Below are 24,288 nucleotides of genomic sequence, written 5' to 3'. Positions count from 1 at the left end.
ATGAAGCAAACAGACCGTGGTGAGTTAGTATCTAATTGACCGGGAGCTGCTTGGCTTAAGGCGGGCGATGGATGACTAGCCGGGATTTCGATGATTCATCTCACCATAGGAGACAACCTGTAGCGTCCAAGCTTACGCCAATATGCTTAAGACTTGAAAAGACTCCAGTCACTTGCAGGGAGAGTTTACCCAGAGGTGTAATGCGGTTTTAGAGCAGAATGGTCAACTGTTGACATGGTATTCTCCTCACGACAACTACAGGAGAAGTTTCGAGAGCAGAGGAAACCACTGTACCTTGCTTTTATTGATCTCACAAAGGCATTTTACCTGGTCAGCAGGAGTGGCCTCTCTGTGTTACTATAAAAAATAGGATGTCCCTCCCCAAAAAAACCTCCTGAAAATGATAACCTCTTTTCATGAAGATATGAAGGGTTCCGTCAAATTTAATGGTTCATTTTCAGAATCTTTTCCCATCCTCAGTGGTGTGAAACAGGGCTGTGTTCTTGCTCCAACTTTTTTGGCATATTTTTCTCACTTCTGCTACTATACGCTTTTCATGAAACTCAAGTTGGCGTCTATATTCGCACTAGAGGAGATGGAAGCCTTTTTTAACCTGGCCCGTCTACGTGCCAAAACTAAAGTCCGCATGGCCCTTCATCAGGGAAATGCTGTTCGCAGACGATGCAGCATTAGCGGCCCATTTGGAGGAAGCCCTCCAACAACTCATTGAGTGCCTCTCCCATGCTTGCAACAAGTTTGGTCTGAAAATAAGCCTCAAGAAAACAAATGTCATGGCTCAAGATGTCAGCAACGTCCCCTGCGTATCCATTCACGATCACACATTGGAGGTGGTGAACGACTTCACTTATCTAGGCTCCATTATTTTCAACAAACCTCTCACTGGACGCTGAGCTATACACCCGCATTGGGAAAGCAGCAACAGCTATGGTCCACCTGACCAAAACGTGAAGTAACAACATGTTGACCATAAACATAAAGACGAGGATATATCAAGCCTGTGTCCTCAGCATATTACTCTACTGCAGTGAGACATGGACCCTCTACAAGCTTCAAGAGCGCAGATTAAATGCCTTCCATCTGCGCAATCCAAAAAAGATCTTAGGCATTACATGGCAGGACCTCGTTCCGAACAAAGACGTTCTTGCCAAAGCAAATCTTCCAAGCATGTTTTCCCTCTTCTCCCAGAGACGTCTGTGCTGGCTGGGGCACGTCGTCTGCATGCAGAATGGCCGAATCCTCAAAGACATTCTGTATGGATAGCTCTTAGCTGGCAGTAGACCAATCTGTAGACCACTCCTCGGATTTAAGGATGTCTGAAAAAGGGACTTGAAATCCAGCAACATGTTGACCTTGAATACTATGCAGCGGACTGTGACTCTTTGAGGATCAAAGTCCAGAAATTCGAGTCGATGAGAGAAGAGATGAACAGTGGGAGGAGAAGAGAGGCAGGCGCAAAAGGACAACATCAGCAGCAGCATCGGCAGAGCATGGTAGAGGGTATCCCTGCGGGAAGTGCAACAGAATCTGCCGCTCCCGCATCGATCTGCTCAGTCACAGCAACAGTTGCCACCACACATGACAACCTTCTCCATCGTCTATCTAGACGAAAGGACGCCAACAACTTACAGATACTTCTAGAAGAAAACTTGTTCTAAAGCCTTCTCGTACCCCAATGTGCTTAACAAGACTCTGCCGTGTCGATCACGTAGTACTCTGTCTTTATCCGGCTATGTTTAGAACACGTCTTTTTCTGTGTGCAATACGTCTGTCTCTGTTCTTTTCGACTACGTTTTCTTTTTTATATTTTTATTTCCTTCTTCTTCGATGTACGTCACCTCGCACATAGCTAGGTCATTTGCATGCAGCTGCTGCTGCTGTCATACACGAGTCTGTTCTCTGTAACATAAAAAACTCTCCAAATACCTGTTGTTGTTATGTTGCATGTCGGACAGTTTACTGTCTTTTATTTCGAAAAATAATTTTATTGAAACACTACTGACTCATTATGACGAACCACCTAGCGAATTTCGCCAACTTGCATACCGTTGTATAGAACCTATTACATTTGTACACAATGCGATGATATTTTTAAAAAACAATCCAAATATACATTCATTCTTCATGTGTTGCATAGAAAATACTTGTATTAATATAGGATTTTTTTCCTTCACATTCATCGAAAATCGCCCCATTATATCTCACGCTTACCCTATGTATTTATATATATTGAAATTAGTATTAAAGTAGAAAAAACACTCTTTAAGTACTACAATATTCCCCCACCTTTCAATGTTTTCCATTTTAGGGTAGATTAGTATATACTTGATTTAAAGTATATAAGTCTGATGAGTCCTTGGAAAAATGCTAGAATAAGAAGCTGTATTGCAACGGTGTATCAAAACAGTGAATTGATGAAGACCACTAGACCAATGAGTCGAACGAGCTGGAACAAAGGAAGCAGGGAATAGATCAGTAATAGATCAAGTAAAAATATTGCAAATCTATTAATTACTATTACATAGATGAACATGTCAAATATTCTCTCTATTTTCTATCTGTACACTCGCAGCAGTTTTTATAATTCCTTTTATCAAATAAATATTATTCTTTGGCCCCTATATTAGATAGAGAAGAAAAAAGGGAGAGGGCGAATATACGATAAGCGTAAATAACTCAGTCAAATAAAAGTCAATCTTGTTTGCTTGACTCATATTAGACAAAAATCTTGGTAGGCGTTTAATTTTAAAGTTTACTGAATACAACTTTTATGTGATAACGCGTTGAAAAATAATCCTAAACACTTTCTTGAAATCACTCCGCGTTTAAGAAAACGTTTATTAGCAAAGTAGTTGTCTCCTTATAATAACCTAATGTACGTCTGTTTATGTTATATCTACTATTTTCCTAAGAGAATATTGTTTTTATTTGTCATTACGAGACAATTGATGGATATTTGCATCATAAAACTGTCTTGATTTAATTATGATAATTCAAGTCTAATATTTCGTTAATATCATCACTAATGTTTATCTAAAAGGATAACGGACTTTTATTATATTTGTCTCGGTAAAATCCGAAAAGATTATCCAGTGTTTATTCTAAGAACAGTATCGTCGCAGGAAAATGACGTATTCTTGTATTTGTTAAACCAGAGATGTATATTTGAATAAAACAGTCTCTACTAATTGGGGAAATCGCTTCAGACAAACGAGTTTGAACAGAAGAAGCAGAATATAGATTAGATAATTCTAAATACCACATGCCATAATATTATTTATAAAAAGACTGAAATTATCAACACCATGTCTATACTAGGGAGAGGGTACAGAAAAAAGAAAGAATCAATAAAATCAGATACGTTTTTGCCTCTTATCAAGAATCTTCCAATGAGACAGAGATTTACCAGCCCAAATATGTCAACAATCTTCTATATACGGTCTGATAATAGATTTGTAGAAATAGAGAATAACCTCAGGTGTGGGAAAATGTTCAGACCGATAGAGGTAATCAACTTTACGACAAGCAGAAAGAGCAATTGATCTAATATATGAACTCCATAAAAGATTTGATGAGAAAAAAAAAGCCAAGTACGTTCAGAGCGAATTTCTCTGCAAGAGCAGTGCCACCTATGAGAATTTTAGGGAGAAAATGAACTCGCCTATATTCTGCATATTAAAATTCTTTATTTATATTATGATTATTGTTGTAAGAAAATCATATGCTTGTTTCTGCAATTTAAAATCATTTAGCAAGGTTACTCGGCGTCGCACGGAATTTTAATCTTCGTGAATTACTTTATTTTATTTCAAAACACAATCAGAATAGAAATAATTGTCTCCTGGATATACGCATTCTATATCTTAGGCGGGCAGTGCAAACCACTTACCCACATATTCAAATATTAGGTATTTATATATTAAATATATAAATTGGGCTCTTTTTCTTCATCCTCTTATTTTCTTTTTGTTCTTCTTTTTCTTCTTGTTCTTCCTCCGTTTAGAGTCGTATATAGGTCAGCCAAATGAATCAAAAGCTAAGGGGAAAACAAGAAACCAAAATAGACCCATGAAAACTTCCTTTCCCCATTTTCACCTGTTAATATTTAATAAATTATGTTATTAAATAAGTACCCATCGATTTGAGTAGTAGCATGATGGCCTTTGTCTATGAGGGTTAGACTTTCTCTGCCTTCCTTTATTTATAGCTAATGAAAAGCAAAATTATTGATTAGAATGAAATATAAATCTCCATAAACATTTAAAATGAATCAAGGTTTGACAAAACTCACTGATGAAATTAATTTTCTAGTAACAAAGCTACTAATCGTAAAATACGAGAAATTGACTGAACTCGGTATAAAAGCTCAATTGTTTCAATTCCATTTTCTTTGTTTGATGTGCGAACTTTTTAGTAATATTTATGTAAAATATAAATCGGTGATTATTTTTTAATTTTTGAATAATTTATTTTCCATGAAATAAGTATAAACAAGGCGTAAACAATCAGATAATTGTTTGCGCCTAGTTTATATTTTCAGTTAGTTTATACTTTATAGTTAGTTGTGAGAATGAGCCACATTCCACATTGAGAAGTACAGAATGCCCTTTTCCGGCAAAGTTATTTTCATTCCTCGGCTCACACCGATGGTATTTATTTTTGAGGTCATCCACACCCCAAGAACACCCCACCTTTTCTTTTCCCGTAGATTACTCACTCCCTCTTGTCAAAATCCATACTAGCCCATTTTTGCGTCCCGTTTATTAATTATTCTTCTACTTATTAAAACGTTCCTGTTGCTATTCTTTTTTACTTTTACTTTTAAGGGTGCTTTTAAAGTCTGTGTGTTCTTACATATATGTTCTTACTTATGTGAGTGTGTGTGTTCTATTCTTACACAGTTTCTTGCCTTGAAGGGTCTCGACATGTATGCGCAAATATATAATGTGTATATACCTGCTTGCCTTGTCCAGCGGATGATATCTTCTTTTCGCTGGGCTGCCATCTCATGAGGAGTGGTACTTACTGCTGCAGATGCATCGATAACACGAGATGGATTTTGAAGCTTCAATTCTTTATTTAGGCAAGTCTATCATGTCGAAACCTGGTTGTCGCAGCCTAATCCCCCCGTCTGCATTCTCTGCAGTCCAAAAACCAACTCTGCCCCATGTGGTCGCCAACCGAAAACCTACGACCACAATTCCCCTTTACCCCTAATTTTCGGTGCACGTCACCCTAATTTCCAGTGCATTTAACTAGGTTGACAAAAGGTGACTTGAGTTTGACGGATGTCAAATCTAACCTTCTGTGACCCCACTAAACTCGCTGATGGAAATCGAAAATATAACTACATAACTTGCTATTTCTACAACTACCTAGATAGCATTTAAGCTGGGATTCCCAATGCTACAATTATAGGGCTCCTATATAATATAACATGACTATCTCGGATTTGCATGTCTCCATCAGAAGTACTTGTCGAGAAAATAACCATATGATTACAGATGGTGGTTTTTAAACAAGGGAAGAATAGTATTTCAGAAAATCTTTTTCTCCTCAATACTGAAAATGCGTCTCTTTGTCCTGTAACGAGATTATCTCATCAATGATAAAAAGAAAATACAAATTATAGCCTAGATGGCAGCGATATGAATGTCATGTGTGTGCATAGACGTTGCGTTTGTAATGCGACTGTGGTTGTTTGGATAATTGTGACGAAAATAGAAATATAAGTAATCTATTGTTTGTATTCTGGAATATGCCGATTAGAGGAATGTGGTAAAACATGACGGTCACTTTTTACTTCCTGCAGCAAGGATTTGGGGGCTTACTGTGAATTATAACCCTGAGATTGCTACAAAAAAATGACGGTGTTCTACTACAATACAATGTATGGAATGAAAATACCTTTTTTGTTTCGACTCTTCATTTTTCCAAACTTCAACAAACATTGATGATATTGGGGTTTTTTATTTATTATTGGCAAAACTCAAATATGTTCTGCCAAGTTTAAGACAAAAACTACACTTTTCCTCTAAAAACAACAAACTAAAACACCATGAATAAATATTTGAAGATATAAAGAACTTCAAAGATAAAATCTTTTTCGAATTTACTGGATTCGGTATTTAATAACGCGAAAAGGGTTGATATGCCATCAAATAAAATAAAATAAATCAAATTTATTATTCGCGACAGTTATCACACATCGGTACCAGTAAAAAAAATGCGGTTTAAAGTACCAGTTCCAGCATAACCAAGAGTTTTAAACCATCCTTTGTGATCTGCACTACTAGAGACTCTTACAACAGATTGCATTCAAAATTCAACATCAACAGTAGGTTATACTCTACAGGCGGTTAGAGTGTGTCGGATGTAGCGGAGATTTGCATTCTCCGAGTGCTTTTTTTCGAACAGGATACGAAGAAAACGGAAGAAATTAAAAAATTTCCGATGTTATTAGAAATGATGAGGAAAAGAAAAACAAAAAAACGTAACATCATTTGGCACGTAAACAAAATCGCGCCAATTACTTGCCATTGTGAAACAGTCCTTCTACCATAATTAACAAAAATCGACTTGAATAGAAAATTGATTAAAAAATATTTTAATATTCGGGTTCTGTGGTTTTTACAATAAAAAGAAAATACAGGGAAAGTATTAATCAACTATTATACCAGTTCATAAAAGATTTAAGACGTACATGATCCTCTCTATAATAAACATAAATTTGTATTTATGTCTAAATAAACTATATGTACATAATATATATATGTGTGTGTGTGTGTGTGTGTGTAATATATGTATTTATGTTTAAATAAACAATATGTATATAAGTATGATATATGTATTTAGGTCTAAATAAATAATATGTATATAATATATGTATTTAAGTCTAAATAAACAATATGTATATAATATATATAATATATGTATTTATGTCTAAATAAACAATATGTATATAATATATGTATTTATGTCTACATAAACAATATGTATATAATTTATGTACTTATGTCTAAATAAATAATATGTATATAATTTATGTATTTATGTCTAAATAAATAATATGTATATAATATATGTACTTGTATCTAAATAAACCATATGTATATAATATATGTATTTATGTCTAAAAAAACAAAATGTATATAATATATGTACTTATGTCTAAATAAATAATATGTATATAATTCATGTATTTATGTCTAAATAAATAATATGTATATAATATATGTATATATGTCTAAATAAACAATATGCATATATGTATTTATGTCTAAATAAACAATATGTATATATGTCTAAATAAACAATATGTATATATGTATTTATGTCTAAATAAACAATATGTATATCAGATATATATTTATGTCTAAATAAACAATATGTATATAATAGAGTTGTTTCTTTAGCAACATTAACAGCTTCGAAACGCTGTTATTTTTTCGCTACCTCAGTGTTTTTTTTTAAATATCTATCAGCTCTTTTTGTTATTCATATTTACATATTAATGAGTCGTTCCTTTATTTTTTATAAGAGGGATTTTTATTTATTTATTCATTACATATTAATGAGTCGTTCCTTTATTTTTTATAAGAGGGATTTTTATTTATTTATTCATTACATATTAATGAGTCGTTCCTTTATTTTTTATAAGAGGGATTTTTATTTATTTATTCATTACATATTAATGAGTCGTTCCTTTATTTTTTATAAGAGGGATTTTTATTTATTTATTCATTACATATTAATGAGTCGTTCCTTTATTTTTTATAAGAGGGATTTTTATTTATTTATTCATTACATATTAATGAGTCGTTCCTTTATTTTTTATAAGAGGGATTTTTGTTTATTTCTTTATTACATATTAATGAGTCGTTCCTTTATTTTTTATAAGAGGGATTTTTATTTATTTGTTCATTACATATTAATGAGTCGTTCCTTTATTTTTTATAAGAGGGATTTTTATTTATTTATTCATTACATATTAATGAGTCGTTCCTTTATTTTTTATAAGAGGGATTTTTATTTATTTATTCATTACATATTAATGAGTCGTTCCTTTATTTTTTATAAGGGGGATTTTTATTTATTTATTCATTACATATTAATGAGTCGTTCCTTTATTTTTTATAAGAGGGATTTTTATTTATTTGTTCATTACATATTATGGCATGCATTAAAGGCATACCCATGGTCATGCATGTTTTTGACTCTCGGCCGCCATAGGTTGAGTTAGGATCGAACTCATAGCACCATCATCCGCAGACTGGCATTCTATAAATAAGCTACGATGTCTCATCAATTGCGTGCACGGTTTTTATTGCTTTTAAATTTAAGATTAGTTGTTTATTTTTGCAATATTAACAGCCTTGAAACGCTGTATATAATATTCTATATATTAATACGATAGCGTGTGTGTTATTTTGTGGGTCACGATTACATCTTTTTTTTCCAAGCGACGGTCGTTTAATTGTTATGACCTTTCATTTCTTGTAATAAATACTCTTATCAAGAATTCTTCATAAGTTTTTGGTTCGGTTTCGATTATACCTGATGGCATTTTAGTCACTATTTTTTCATAAATAATTTTACCAAGAATTTTTCATAAGTTTTGGTTTCGGTTTCGATTAAAGCTGATGCACCCAATATAATATATATATATATATATATATATATATATATATATATATATATATATATGTATATGCATATATATATATGCGTGTGTGTGTGCGTATGTAAATCGCAACATTGTAATATATGAGAATCGATAGAAAAATTGACTCTTTAGTAATATATACGAAATCTGCATAAATTAAAATATCATATTTAAGCGTATTTTACGACCGTGATACGCTGGGCGTCTCTGGTAGCTTAAATAAATACTTTTACAATGTTAACAAAAAAGCTATAATAATATCAGGGCGTCTTCATTTACGCTGAACATCCACAGAATATCAAGATTAATATATTGTATATGAATGAGTCTGCTGTGGAATTTCCACAGGTCCCGCAAGGATGTATATAATATAATAAAAATATCTTATCGAAAATTAATTCAAATTTAAAAAAAACATATAAAACCTGTAAATAAGATATACAGAATTTTTAATTATCTCACAAGGAGTACGGATATGTATATAATAAGCATATAATTAGTATAAAAGGGTTAATTCAGTATGTTTAATGATTGGTTGATTTTGTTTTACGGCATATCAACCCTTTTCAGGTTATTTAATGCCAGTGATTTTGAAGAACAATTTTTTTAAATAGAATATATTTGTTTTTTGTTTTTTTTCAAGTCGGTTTCTAGTTAACCCATAGTTGGTGCCCTAACAGGTACTATTACTCCGGGTCGGAGTGGACCTGGGGGCAATAGCAATTAAAGGGTGGTTCCACACTCCCCAAAGCCCGATAGCTGGGGCCTCACCATCGGATATAGTTTAAGGTCATATCCAGGACCTGTTTTTGTTTTTGTTTTTGCAGAACATAATTAAGTTTTACAAAAGAGAATAGAAAACAAAAATAGAAGTTTAATGTAGGTGCATTTCGCCACTAGACAGCCTGATCTGGTAGCACCAGTCAGTATGTTTAAAGCATCGTTTGTAATTACATATATGTATATATACATATATATATATATATATATATATATATATATATATATATATATAGTTTTTATATTTAGATTTTATTCAGAAAAATATAATTTTTCAAAACAGCATTTATTATTTGAACATAAAATACAATATTCAAAGTAATTTTCTTAATCCATTTTCGATTTTCGATGTATGCTTACTTCTTCAGGGGAAAATCATTAGTAAAATGTTAAATATAATTTTGCTTTTCAGCGCTTACATAGAAAATATATTAGATATCAAATCGTTTTAAGGGGCGCAGAGAAAGAAAATAAGGATTGAAACAAAAAATGCATATGAGATTTGGTATCCACATATAATAGTAGATCTTGAATAAAATGGGACGATGGTATTAGATTTCAGATTAGTTACAGATTTTGCCATTGAAAGTAAATTTAAATTCTGTTCATGGAGCATATTGAGTAAAAGGTAATGATTTTTTTGAGGATGGAGAATCTTAGATTTATTCTGTCTCATCTTTTAGTGGTGCAAGATTCGTAGAAATATGTTCTCTTTTATAAGGTAAAATTCGACTGTTCAACATAGATAATCCAATTGGTTAAAATATCATGATAAAATCAAGGAAAATAGAATGTAAAACAGATTAAATCTGTTATTTTAAGATTGGATTTAAAATAAAAAAAAAGAAATTCAAAAATGAAAGGTACCTTTTTAAAAAAAAAGTTAACCCGCTTAGGCACATTTTTTTCGAGTCTCTAATTAACGTGGAGAAAAAATGAAGGGAGAATTTAAAATTTTATTTATATTCCGAGCGAATGTTTAATTAAAAGGGAAGGGCAAAAGAAATATAGAAAGAAAGTCAAAACGGAAATGATTTTTAATAAAACGTGCGGAAAAGGATGATATAGAATTCAGCAGGATATCTTGCAGCGAAAGAAAAATCGATCAACGATGAGAGGAGGAAGATAGTTAATATGAGAGGGGGCAATAGAAAGCGTGAGCAGAAGTTTATATATATATATATATATATATATATATATATATATATATATATATATATACATACATATGTATATGTATATATATGTATATATATATGTATATATGTATACATATGCATATATATATGTATATATGTATCTATATGTATATGTATATGTATATATATACACACACATATATATACATGTATATATATATACATACATACATACACACGGCATAATCACGTATATATATATGTATATATATATGTATATATATGTATCTATATGTATATATATGTATATATATATACACACACACACATATATACATACATACATACATACATACATACATACATACATACACACGGCATAATCACGTTGACACACGGGTTCCCGTCAGATCACCATAGTTAAGCAACGTTGAGCCTGGCCATTACTAAAATGGGTTACCAATTTGGGAAGTCCAGGTGCTGTATGTAGGAGGACGTCGACACCTCCCTGCAAAAAGTTGCAAAAACCTAACGTCGTTATCTCCCCTAACGGGGATATACATGCGACTGGGGATTTCATACTACCATGAAACTGGTTAAACCCTGAATAGGGTTGGTGCTGACTGCACACACACACACACACACACACACACACATATATATATATATATATATATATATATATATATATATATATATATATATATAAACTTTATATATGCAACTTCGTGTGTGTGTGTGTGTGAGTTCGTTCCTAATTGACTCCGACACTGCTGAACAGATTTTCTTTAAAATTTAGTGTATAAGTCTGGGTGTGATCTTAGTTAAGTTTTTTTCTGAGAAGACCCCAGATAATTACTGATAATCGATAACCTAAACCGTTATTTTAATTTATCTATTATCGGTAAAGCCATTTTCCCACGTCGTCGCTTAGCAATAATGATAGAACAAAGAGCCGTCAAAATTCTACTATGGGTAAGTTAATAGCGTGTTTTTTGTTTGTTTTTTTGTTTGTTTTTTCATTACGTGATCTGTACGTTCAAACTCTGTACGTAAATTTCTTAATGGTGATTTTCATTAACTGGAAAGAAGTTTATATAAAATTATTTAATAAAAGAGACAGTAGTTTCTCTAGAGCGCAATGTAGAATAGCATATATTTTGAGCTAAGTGACTGAATTGAGACATGTGAAGCTTCTTCCAGGACGATTTCACGGATTTCGATGACAGTAAAAATTATAGGAGTGTGAAATATTTGTTGATTATTATGGGCAACGTCGGGGGGTATTCCTGCTAGTATATATCTTAAGAGAGAGAGAAGGGAAGAGAGAAATAAAATATTTTGGATCCGATTTCAATATTGAGATGTAAGATATTGAGATGACTAGACGTTACTTAGGATAGAGGAAGGAATTCTATGTAATTTTTTATTGTGTTTATAACAATTTCTTTTATTATATTTATTACTGACTTCCCCATCCGGTTTCATTCACCTCCTAATATACTTGAAATAAGCATAGTGTTTAGAAAACTATCTGAATTGGTGTGTTATAGATATGGTTTAATTTTCATTCAAGTGTCACATACGTTTTTTTAAGTTTTAAATGGTCGTTCTTCCAGTCATACTTTGTGGTAGTGGGCGAAGATACTGGTTATAAATATATTAAATGTTTAGAACTTAAGTATTTATTTGTGAGGCTTATTTATTTATATTATATATTTTTTAAACTTATTTTTTTATTTTAATCTACTGATCTCCCATGACACCCACCCTCTTGTTGCGTCCCCACAACCTCATATTCTTTTATACGATTGGTTGGTGCATATACAATTCCATTGTATCTAGGATACCATCTCCAGATGTGGAAAAGAAAGATGTTATCATTACTACCGCATCAGTATGCAATAGAAATTTCTAAAGACGGCGGCTTGATTCTGAAGACGGGTGTGAAGGCTAAAGGCGCCTTTCTGGTAATTGCTTTAGCATTCATTAAAAAAAAAACTACAAAGTCAATACTGAAACAATTACTGCAGTATCAATGCTCAGTAACGGGTAAGCGCCGAGCGCTAATTAAAAATACAATGAAAAGTAGAGTATCCATTTCCTTAAAAAAATATGTACGCAATCTTGCACCTGCATGAGATTATTTCCTCTATTATTTTTTTTATTTTGGTGTGATTCTCATAGCATCTCGGCTGCTAAAACCTTCGACCTTATTCAGGTGCACTTTGTCGAACTCACAAACCTTTCTCTCTAACTCGGGAATTTATATTAAAAATCAAACTAAAACCTATTATTTATCTATGGATATGTAGCGCAAAAAAATAAAAGTATTAAATAACGATTAGTTTTAAGTTACAGATTTTTAAATGTTGAGGTTCAATTTTTAATCATCCTCTCTATTATAAAGTTAAATGTATATTTATATATAAGTAGACAATATTTATATATATGTATATATATATAAATAAACAATATGTATATAATCGTTATATATGTATTTATATATAAATAAATAATATATATAATAGTTGGTCTTTTAGCGATTCTAATAAGGAATGAAATTTTTTTTAAATTAAAATATTTTTGTCGAAATCACTCCAGACAAAGTGTAACACCGCTTGACGTAAGGAGATTATAAGAAGGAAAATGATTATTGCAAAGATAGCGGATTCCTATTGACCTTAGTTTTGAAATAACCGTGACTGTATATAGGAGGGAAACGATCAGCAGTAAGAAAGTTCGATCAGACTTCAGTTCTTGAAAAGAAGCTAATGGAATAAGAACTGCTATAAATTGATGACTCATACTAGATTAACTGGTCACACGAACTGAACTGACAATTTGGGCCTGCAAAGTTAGAATCTATTTCGTTCCACAGAAACACTTTAACTTAAGGATATTGACAAGAATTCAGGTGATCCTTCCCTAGAAAGGAAACGGATGCCGACATCTGATTTCATACGCAATGAATGATTGTTTAAATGCAACACAACAACAACTACAGCGAACTTCTTTTACTCCTTAAGATATATTCATGGGATAATATGATCAATACAAAACAACGAGACTCAATACACAATATAAATTATAACAAGTGTATTGTGTAACAGTACAATATAACAAATACGTATTGACACTCGAACGTATCTTGAATGTCATAGTTTCAAGAATCCCTTACTCCTTGCGTTATTAATGCTTTTTAGCATCTTTTATAAATAGAGTAGTTTATCTTCTACTATGCCACTTTAGTTTGCCTAAAACCAAACCAAGTCCAAAAGAATTTCGAGTAACAGAGTTTTCTTCTAAAAAATAATACCTATCTATAGAACATATTTCCACGGTAGTGCTTCTTTGTGGACTACATCATGGCCGTCTTCAAGTTTAATATAAATAAAAATTGTCGAGCTGTTTTATTTAAGTAATAAAAATCCTTCTAATTAATCGTTTACAATCCTCTCGTTATATTGTTCATCAGCGAACTGATAAGGAATTATTTCATCTAGCTTTCTCGTCGAGTGTCTTTTATTCTTAAGCAATAATGACTCGTAGGTATAAAAACAAAGAAGGAACTGTCATTATTTGACGGATGTGTTTAAAACTAAATAGAACTTCTTGACAATAATTTTTGATCTGTGAAACACAATACCACGAAGCCATTTTCCTCCTAACAAGAACATAGTCGCTTTTAAGTCCAATGGTAACAAATACTTCTTAAATAATCCAATTGTGTTATTTTCTGTCATCTTTCAAATCCTTTCATAACGCTGCTCATCGTCATTAAACCCTTATCCTCGAGTGGCTTTTGGCCTTGATAAGTTGTAAGTCATTAGTATCAAAAGGCTATGCTATTTTAGTGAATGTTTTATTTCTACTGTTTTCGTTTTTGCATTTCCTTTACATTTTATACAATATTTTTCAACATAATCATTTAGTACTTCGTGTTGATAATTTGATTTCCATTTGTAATTCCACTCTTCCTACTTGCTTAAAGTTGTCTTTCTTATTCCTTTAGTCGATCTTGAGTTATCTCCCTTGTTTATCATCTCGTTATTTATTTATTTTTTTTTTTTTTGCAGATTTCTTTCCGGTATTATTATTTTCACGCGTTTCCTTTTTTTTTGATTCGCTTGATTTCACTACAATCAAACCTGCAGCTCGACCAATAACCCGAGAATGTTTTTCGTAACCAAGCAACGGTTTGAGATATTCCTCAAATTCAGAAAAAAAAAGCCATGGAAAAAATCAATATAAATCATAGCCGATAGTTTTATTTTCTTCTTCTCTATCAACCATTCCTATGATTGCCTACTGGTGACGTCATCCGTGTACTAAATCGAATGGCCGAATCAAATCAACAACGCTGAAAGATGGATAGACAAACGAACATATGTATAATAATAAATAGTAAGTTATAAACAAATAATATATATATATATATATATATATATATATAACTCTCCTTAGCTATACCCATGTAATCAGCACTGTTGAAGTAAATACTGAAAACATGTACAATTTAATGTAAATACATGAAACAGAAACAGCAACAATAACAAAAACAACAACAACAACAACAACAATAATAATAATAATAATAATAATAATAATAATAATAATAATAATAATAATGAACAATCCCGAAAAACTTGTAAAAAAAGTATGGGAGAAATTGTAATCAGAGGAATGGCTGGAAAAATACAACGAACAACAATAATGAAAACAGTGCAATATTAAGAAACCCCCTTGAATGTGGAGACTAACACACAACAAGCGTGGACCACGCAAACTGCTGCATAGGTAAAACATGAAACGTCACATGGAACCAAGAACATTGGAACCGCATATCTATAAATTCTCTAACCCCACCCCATCCCCCCATTACCACATCACTGCCCTCCCCCTAAAAAAGTGAGACCAAACAACGAAGTAGAGTCAAGGAGGAAGGAAAGACCGAGGAGAGAGCACTGATCAGATCTCCACTGCATAAGTACGAAGAGAACTGGGATCTTGGGGAGGCTTATTGCCACTCAAATTCCAGTGAAGATCAATAGCCACTGCCAACGAGAAATCAATGACAAACAGCTGTTGCGGTAATGTAAATTTATTTGCAAATAATATCGACAGAGGTGGAGTGTACTAGAAATCTGGGGAGACTTGTTGTCACTCAGCTTCCAGGGAACACCACAGGCTGTTTTCAAGGAGAGATATTAGATGATCTGTGTGAAAGCTCCTTGTAAGCCAATGATAATAATAAAAGACTGTGTAAATGACACCAGAAAAGAAATAGAAAAATACAAAACGCGGAATAACGAAATAATTATGGCACAAAATACACTAAAGAAAAAGAAGACAGAAACGAAAAAAAACAAGTGATACGACGAGAAAATAAAAATTGGAAGAGAAACAACCGCACAGACGATTCATAAGGATGACAAAAACCAGACTAATGACATGGCTATAGAAAGGAAACCTAAACAGAGAAACTGAATTCCTAATAACATCTGCACACGGTAACGCAATTAGAATATATCAAAACAAGGATCGACAAAACACGAGGAAACAGCAAATGCAGACTCTATGGGCAAAACAATGAACTACATAATTAGCGAATGCAGTAAACTAACTCAAAAAACATATAAGAATAGACACGATCGAGTTAGGAAGGCAATACACTGGGAATTATGCAGGCAACTGAATTTTGAACACCCAGACAAATGGAAAAGCACAAACCTGCAGCAGTACTTGAAAATACAAATTATAAAATCCTATGCGACATGAACATACAAACGGATAAACCAATCCAAGCAAGGATATCAGATGTCATACGTTAACAAAAATGAAAAGATCTGCCAGATTGTAAATTTTGGTGTCCAGCATCACAGTAACGATCAAGGTGAGCGAGAAACGGAGCAAATACACGGAACTGGCCAGAGAGCTCAAAGGAATATGGAAGATGAAAAAAGTCAAAACAACACTATTAATATGGACAATACCAAAAAAACTTTAAACTGAAAGATTGAAATTGAAATTGAACTAGCTGATAAGATACAGCGGATAACAGTAATGAAAACGGCTGAAATATTAAGGAAAACTCTTGAATGCAGAGACTAACACAAATGAGTTACACGCACAAACTGGAAATACAGAAAATGCTACAGATGTAAAACACAAAAAAGCATCATATGGAATCATAAAAATTGAAACTGTATAATTGAAAGTTAATCCCTTGCGCACTTGCTTTTCCCATTTTTTCTGTGTGTCTCTCCAAAACTGTCGCCACACCAAAAAAGCGAGGAGGGTCAAGGAGGATGAAAAGACCAAGGAGAGAAAGCACTAGCTAACCTTCGCTGGGTTTGTACGAAAAGGACTGAGGCCTCGGAGAGGTATTTTGCCACTCAAATTCCAGAGAAGACCAACGGTCGCCGTCAACGAAAAATCAATGGTAAGCGGCTGTTGCAATAACGCAAATTCTTTTGCAAAGGTTATCAAAAGATGTGGAGAGTACTGGCAATCTGTGGAGACTCAAGCTTACGAGAACCCCATCAGTTGTCTCAAAGAGAAATCTTTGATGATTGGACTGTGTGACTACTCCTATTGAGTCAATCATAATAACTATCAGAACGCGTGGAAATTCATCGGTAGGTAAAATTTTAAACACATCATAAATAAAATGAATAAATAATAAAATAAAAGAAATAACAACGAATTAAAAACAATTTTTAAACAAATTCTTTTTTTAATATTTTAAAGCTAAAAAGCGTTGATTTTAACAATTTAGATTTTTTAAATGAAAATTCAATGCACACCACATCATTATTTCTGAATGATTTATATAATATCACATAATATAATACACACACACACACTCACACACACACACACACACGCACACACATATATATATACATATATATGTATATATATACTAGATGTCAATTTACTTGTACATATTCTTTTTTAATTTTAAAAAGAATCTATAATAAAAAAAATACAGTCTCTTCTCAACATGACTTTTTTATTATAAGATAAAATAGCCAATTTAAAAACGTAAATCGACAGCCATGTTTTTTTTTTTAATTTTTGGAGACTATACAGGACTGTAAAGGTAATTCGTTTCTCATTAAATAATGTTTTCGAGGATGATAGTTATTTTGTGACACTGGAAGTACGGACGAGTAAATTAATATTTAGATAAATATATAGATTTGATTTGGTTTATTCATTCAAAGTAAAGCACATTCCCATTTACTTGCTTCCCCGGTAAGGGCAAAGTTAGGCAGAAAATCATTTATAATGTGGGGAAAATTCAGTTCCCAGAAAGGGGCACTGGATTAGAACAAAAACAAAAAACAAAAATTGCTTAAGTCTAGCGTTTCTTAAAATTAAAAACAAATGAAAACATGACGTTACTCTATCCGGGCCAACGCCAAGTAAGCACAACAACAACAGATAATAATAATAATAATAATAATAATAATAATAATAATAATAATCTACATATACAAAACCAAATGTCTGTGTATGCGAGTGATGTTTGTGTGTTTCGCAATATAAAGAAACGTTACAGAATCTAGTTAAAATCTAAAGATGCACTCTCGTGTAAAAACTACAACGGAGGAAATAAAAAGAAATCTCTAAGTGTACGACTATGGTGGAATAACTCTATAAAAACTTCTAATATAACGTACTTTTATGAAATTTAAATGTTGACGGAGGAAGTCAATGAAAATGTCCCTGAATATCTCAGGGCCCTTCTAACGTAATGGAATTAAGGTGACCAGGCCATTTGTAAACCGTTAACTATGCCATACTTTGATAACATTTATATAATATAAATATAATTTATAAGGGGAACAATGGAAGTGGTCTGGAATTTCTGTGTTTTCCTCTAAGCGCAGAATATCCACGTGCTTCCATCTCTAAGTGATCGATGGTGACCAAACCTGCTTAAAACTTGACATTCATATTTCTGACTTGAGTGAGATTTTAACATATGTTTATGACACCAGTTAAGAGAGTTTTCATACATTTTAGCTTTTTCCAACTATTTCAACGGGGAAACAGGTGAAGAAGGCGGGAAAAAGAGAAAGTGCTATTGTGTTATGAGTATATTAAAAGACGAAATCAAATATATGTTCATTCAATCCTGAGCAACATCCGGTTTTCCTGCTAGTAATATATATATATATATATATATATATATATATATATATATATTACATGGTAGTCACCACTTATCAAGGCCCGGAAGCCACTCGGGGACACGGGTTATTGCGTGTACAGTAATCAATGGGATAATATTGCGGGAATCGTTAGTAATGGAGATTTGATAAAGTGTCTTACTTAAGGGGGCGGTTTATCAGGAATTTTTTTATGTTGGACTTGAAGACATCCAAGTTGTAGTCAGGTGGGAAACGGGCAAACGGAAGAGAGTTCCACAGGCCTGCACTTCTAAGAACGAAGCTTTGTTCATGGAATCTATGGTTTGACAATGGTTTCAGCTAGACGGGTGTTTTCGTGAAAGATTGGCGAGGGGGGCCAGATATTGGAGCTCTGATGAGCACTTGCCATAGAAATAACGACAAAACAAAGACAGGCTCGCAACGTCTGTGGGAGAGAGGTTGCAGGGAAGAGAAAAGGGCATCCCCCACCAAGGCACGAAGTCTATTTACACACACACACACACACACACACACACACATATATGTATAGTAAGGACGTATATATATAGTAAAAAAGCTGCAATGTATTTGATGATAAATCTCTTTATATCTTTATATACAATATCTGCATTACGTTGATTTAGAAAAAGAACACACTTATTTTATTAATTTATTTAAATTTTAATGTATGTAAAAATAAATTGTATAATATATATATGCGTATACATATATATATATATATATACACGCACACACACAGACACACACACATATATATATAAGTGAAATCTTGGAGGTAGCACAAAGGAAGATTGAGAGGATGATGTAAGGCATCACTCTACAAGACAGAAAGACAAACATCTGGGTCCACCAACAAACAAGAGTTATGGACATCAATACTACCATCAAAACATCCAAGATGGGCGGGGCACGAAGCCAGAGAACATGACAACAGATGATTCATCAGGACAGTTCCCGATGCGCTCTGCTTTGATAAGCGTTGCAAGATCTTCATCATAAAAGGTATTGAACACACAATTTTGCTATTTGCTGGTCAACCATCGCAACCATTCACATGGTTGATTCTCTGGGAAATCTTCGTCACAAACTCTGATGAAATAGAACATTATCCAATGTATCAGTTCCATTTAGAAGACTTTTCAATAGCCCATGAGCTTCCTTTATTTGTGAGGAAATGACTCTTCTGCATCAGTGTTTGGTTGGTCATTCTCAGTGACAAATTTTAAACTTAATTGTTCCAAAATAAAATTATATCATCTCGTCGACTAAAACAGTATCCTTTTACGTAAATAAATTTAAAAAAGTGTTAGACTAATATTTAATACTTTTTAAATGATTTGTCAGAGATTAGCCTTTTATTTAAAAAAAAAGATAGTTTCCACAAATGTCAAAGTAAAACGTTACACAAGATGTTTAAAATGGAATCAAAATCAATAGTTTCTCTAGTCTTGCCGCTTTTATTATTTTCCTTGCACTCATCGATTTATAAGTAGAACTACAAAATTAAGAGGATTGAAAGAATGGTTTTGATCTTTGCAGTATGGTATTTCAATAGCCAGGGAAAATTTGGCAGTAATACTTTGAAACCTTTAATTTGACCTTTGAACATGGTAAGGTTAAACATGACCTTATTAACCGTCTACTAATCAGTAAAGGTGCTAAGTATAACGTATTAATGTTTGAAATTTGTTTTCTTTCGGTTGGTATAAATGATGTACAAAGAATCAAAATAATGATTCTACATCAACAACGTTCTAGTTAAAAACGAGCAAAAGTTATATCCCGTTGATTTGAATGAGTGTTTTATGGCAAATTGTGTGTGTGTCTTTCTGTGCGTCTGTGTGAAACTTAGCATCTTGAGAAAGTTTGACGTATCTGACTCGAAATACATTAGAAGGTTTCGATAGAATTAAGACACCGCGGTACTACTAACTTGTATCCACAATAATGTGCGAAAGACGTATAGATAGGCTCGGTATACAAAGTGAATTGATAACGCAGTGTGCCCCGGAATAGGCTTAATTGGGAAAATAGGAATACCAAAACAAGAACTGGAAGCAAACTATTGTGAGAGATTTGCCAGCAACAAGAAGCTGTGAGAGGGGTGTTGTGTATCTGCAGACGGAACGCGACGGAACACTTTGAATGACATGCGTTTCAGGAAGCAGGTGTTCCTAAATCCAAATCTAAGATCGATAATGCGCGTTCAGTGTATTAAATAATTCCTTTATGATATTTAGATAAAATTTATTTGATTCGTATGGATTACATTATATCATGCATCAAATTGGTTTCTTTTAATGATGCACATGTTTGTGAGTTTGATGTCATTAAGTTAATGAATAAAAAACACGTGTATTTTGTGAACTTATGAGTATCGAGCCGAACTGCTTTTTACGAAACTAAGCCTCCAATTTATGTACAGCTAAGTTTGTGGTTGTACTAATCGGAGATACATCCTTGACTATCAGTCCAAAAATGCTTGATTGTTGGTGGGAAAAGGTATGATTTTATTAGTTAATGGTGAATCGCTATCACAGGCTTTGTCTTCCTTCTGAGAAAGAATTAGCTTAGCTAATCGCCTGAGGCGTTCTATACTATTTTCACGCGCTAATCAAAGAGGAAAAAGCAACTCATGCTTAATGAATGTATATCAAGAATCCTACGTTTTGCGATTCAGCAATAATAAACCTAAAATAGCGGTATAAAACATTTTTGAATGAAGCGTTATACAAATTGCCAGACCAGTATTTAGCACGTTTATTACAATGTTTTTTATGTATTACTTATTTGGTGGCGTGTATATTTACTTCTGTCGTGTGTAGTTAGGTAGATGCTTACATAGATAGATAGATAGATAGATAGATAGATAGATAGATGGATGGATAGGTGTGTTTTAATGTTTATTTTCTTTTTATAGTTCTTATATATATTCAATTATTAGAGACACATCGATATATTCAATTATTACAGACACATCGATATATTCAATTATTAGAGACACATCGATATGTTCTATTATTAGAGACATATCGAAGTTCAAAATTTCACTCAAATAAGTTCGCTGTACATAGTACTCCATATAAATAACTGCTTATGATGGCATTTCCGCGTTTACAAGTTCGAATATTCCGCAATCAAACAAACATGCACGCAAAACCACCAGCAAGCGGCGATATTTCCCTCGACTCTGAAGCGATCAGAGTCTAGGCCATTGTTGATTATCTATTCTCCCGAACTTGGCTTTCTCACCTTCTTAAAACGATAAGTTTTTTGCTCATCGCGCGGGGCCTCTTATCGATAGAGCTGCCCAAGCATATTTTTGCAAGCCGTGTAATCTTCTTTTTGGGCGCTAGATTTTCAAATCTCCATTTCCCACCCTTGTGTCACACCATCCCGCTGTGGGGCGAGAGTGCTAAATACCAACAAATATTAATACAAGTGCATTAGACTATATAAATTAAGTTGAAATACCTAACGAAAGAGTTGACAAAAGAAAAAGCAAAAAGTTATATTACACTTTTGTCAAATATATTTTAAACTGGCTGTTCCTATTCAGTGTTGCTGGGTAGTAAAAGAAAAAAGACTGTTTTCATTAATACATTTTTAGTCTTGAGGGATGAAAAATAGAAACTAGGTATAATTGTGCACAATAAATTGCTTTTTATCTGTTTTTGCGAGCTAGGAGAATTTATTCATTATAATAGTTCTCTCAGCCTACTTGGGGTTTCAGGAGAAACCTGAAGCGAAATAAAATATATTCATGCTAATAATATAGTCGAAGAAAAAAAAATGGGCTAGCTAAAATAAAGCATCAAATGTTAGGCGGATTGCTATTTCATCTAGTTTTGAAATTTCGGCAAGATACACCCATATTTAATTGATCAGGAGCAAGATAAGATGAGAGACGAATTAACGCATTCTGTTTGCCATTCCGTCTTGTTTAAAGTGTTGAGCCGATCCTGTTCATAGTCAAATATAACGGTAAGTTTTAAACACAACTGGTTTACCTTCTATATATTTAAAATGCATTATTTATATATAAAATAGATTATTCATATTTATATATTACTTGCCCGGTCGTAAAATACGCTAAGTATGATATTTTAATGTATGCATATTTCATATTTATTATTATAGAACTAATATCTTTATTGGTTATTATATTGTACCCAACATATATAGTAGGGATCTAAAAAGAAAAAAAATATTTAGATGCCGTCGCCTAGAATTGAAACTAAAACATTCAGTGCTCTAGCTACATTTCTTATACTCGGAGCCACGCCCATTCGCATTGTTTAACCTATGTATGTACATTTATGCATGTAGACAGATTTAATCTACAATTTCTACCAAGTGTTATGTAAACGCCGGGCAACGCCGAGTAGAAAGTATTTATTCAGTTATCGGTTTATCTCTCTATCTATCTAATTGCCGATCTAGCGGAATAAAAAAGTTGAATCGCGGGAAACGATTAGAAGCGAGCATTGCAGGTGCAGAAGGGTCAAAGGCTAATGTTGTGACATGTATCAAACTGAGTGACCGATCAAGTTGCCAACGGGCACCGGATCTGACGTGTCAAGGGTTTCAGTTTGAACAAACTGTCTTAATTACTGTGAGTTTGATGCAGGACGTCAAAAAGACGTGTTAAGAGAAGTCTCCCCATAACGGGGCAACGGTTTCCAAATGATAGTCATTCACTAACGTCTGCTGTGAAGAAATATCTGAGAAATGAATAAAAATGTACATATAAACAAATATTCGTCTTGCATGCGTCTTTGATTGTAATAGAACCAGCTTCCTCAAGATTGTCGACGAATTCTCCAGTAGGAGCAGCAAAAGACAGGTTTGTCGTCATGTATATTCGTATTCTCTCTCTCTCTCTCTCTCTCTCTCTCTCTCTCTCTCTCATACACACACACACACATAACCAGAGACAATACGAGATTAAAATTAATATAACACAAGGTAAACTGTTTTGTTTTCAATTTTTACTTCTTAACAGCAATGTTTGCCGGCTAAAAACCAAATCCAAGGTACCTTACATTTCCAAATACTCTATATATCAATTTTTAACTGTAAAGCCCAAATATTTAGAGAGTAGTCTGGAAGCTATTTTTCGCACACACACATACACACACACACGCACACCGTAAAGGTCAGCTATATAATGTATATCTTGAGGTTGGGAGTTTTTTTGATAAAATATTTGATAACAGAAATTCTTTCCTCGGGTAACTAGATCTAATGTCTGGAACATTTTTTTGTTCTTGCGATTAAATGAGGTGGTATTTGATCTACATTGCTGGGGAGGCATCATGTAGTATACCGTTTTGTCTTTAAATCTCCGAAACAGTGTTTCATAGTAAACTACTGATGTTCCCTTAAATTACCATTATTACTATTGTGAATTCGAGAGAGCAAGTTGATGCAGTGATTGCAGGTGATTAAAAGACTTACTGACTAAATAGTTTTCTAACGAATGATAAAAACATGAAAT

At 33.0% G+C, this 24,288-nt stretch overlaps 1 pseudogene; it reads left to right on the top strand.

The window, feature by feature from the left end:
* The first annotated feature begins 10,972 nt into the window (after positions 1–10,972).
* Positions 10,973–11,091, top strand: LOC145283750 (5S ribosomal RNA; annotated as a pseudogene).
* Positions 11,092–24,288: the final 13,197 nt, after the last annotated feature.

The sequence above is a fragment of the Euprymna scolopes genome, chromosome 1 (genome assembly GCF_053919585.1).
Source record: "Euprymna scolopes isolate OS-2025 chromosome 1, ASM5391958v1, whole genome shotgun sequence".
Lineage (NCBI taxonomy): Eukaryota > Metazoa > Mollusca > Cephalopoda > Sepiida > Sepiolidae > Euprymna > Euprymna scolopes.
Note: the sequence above shows the minus strand (reverse complement) of the source record. Positions and strands in the feature narration are given on the sequence as shown.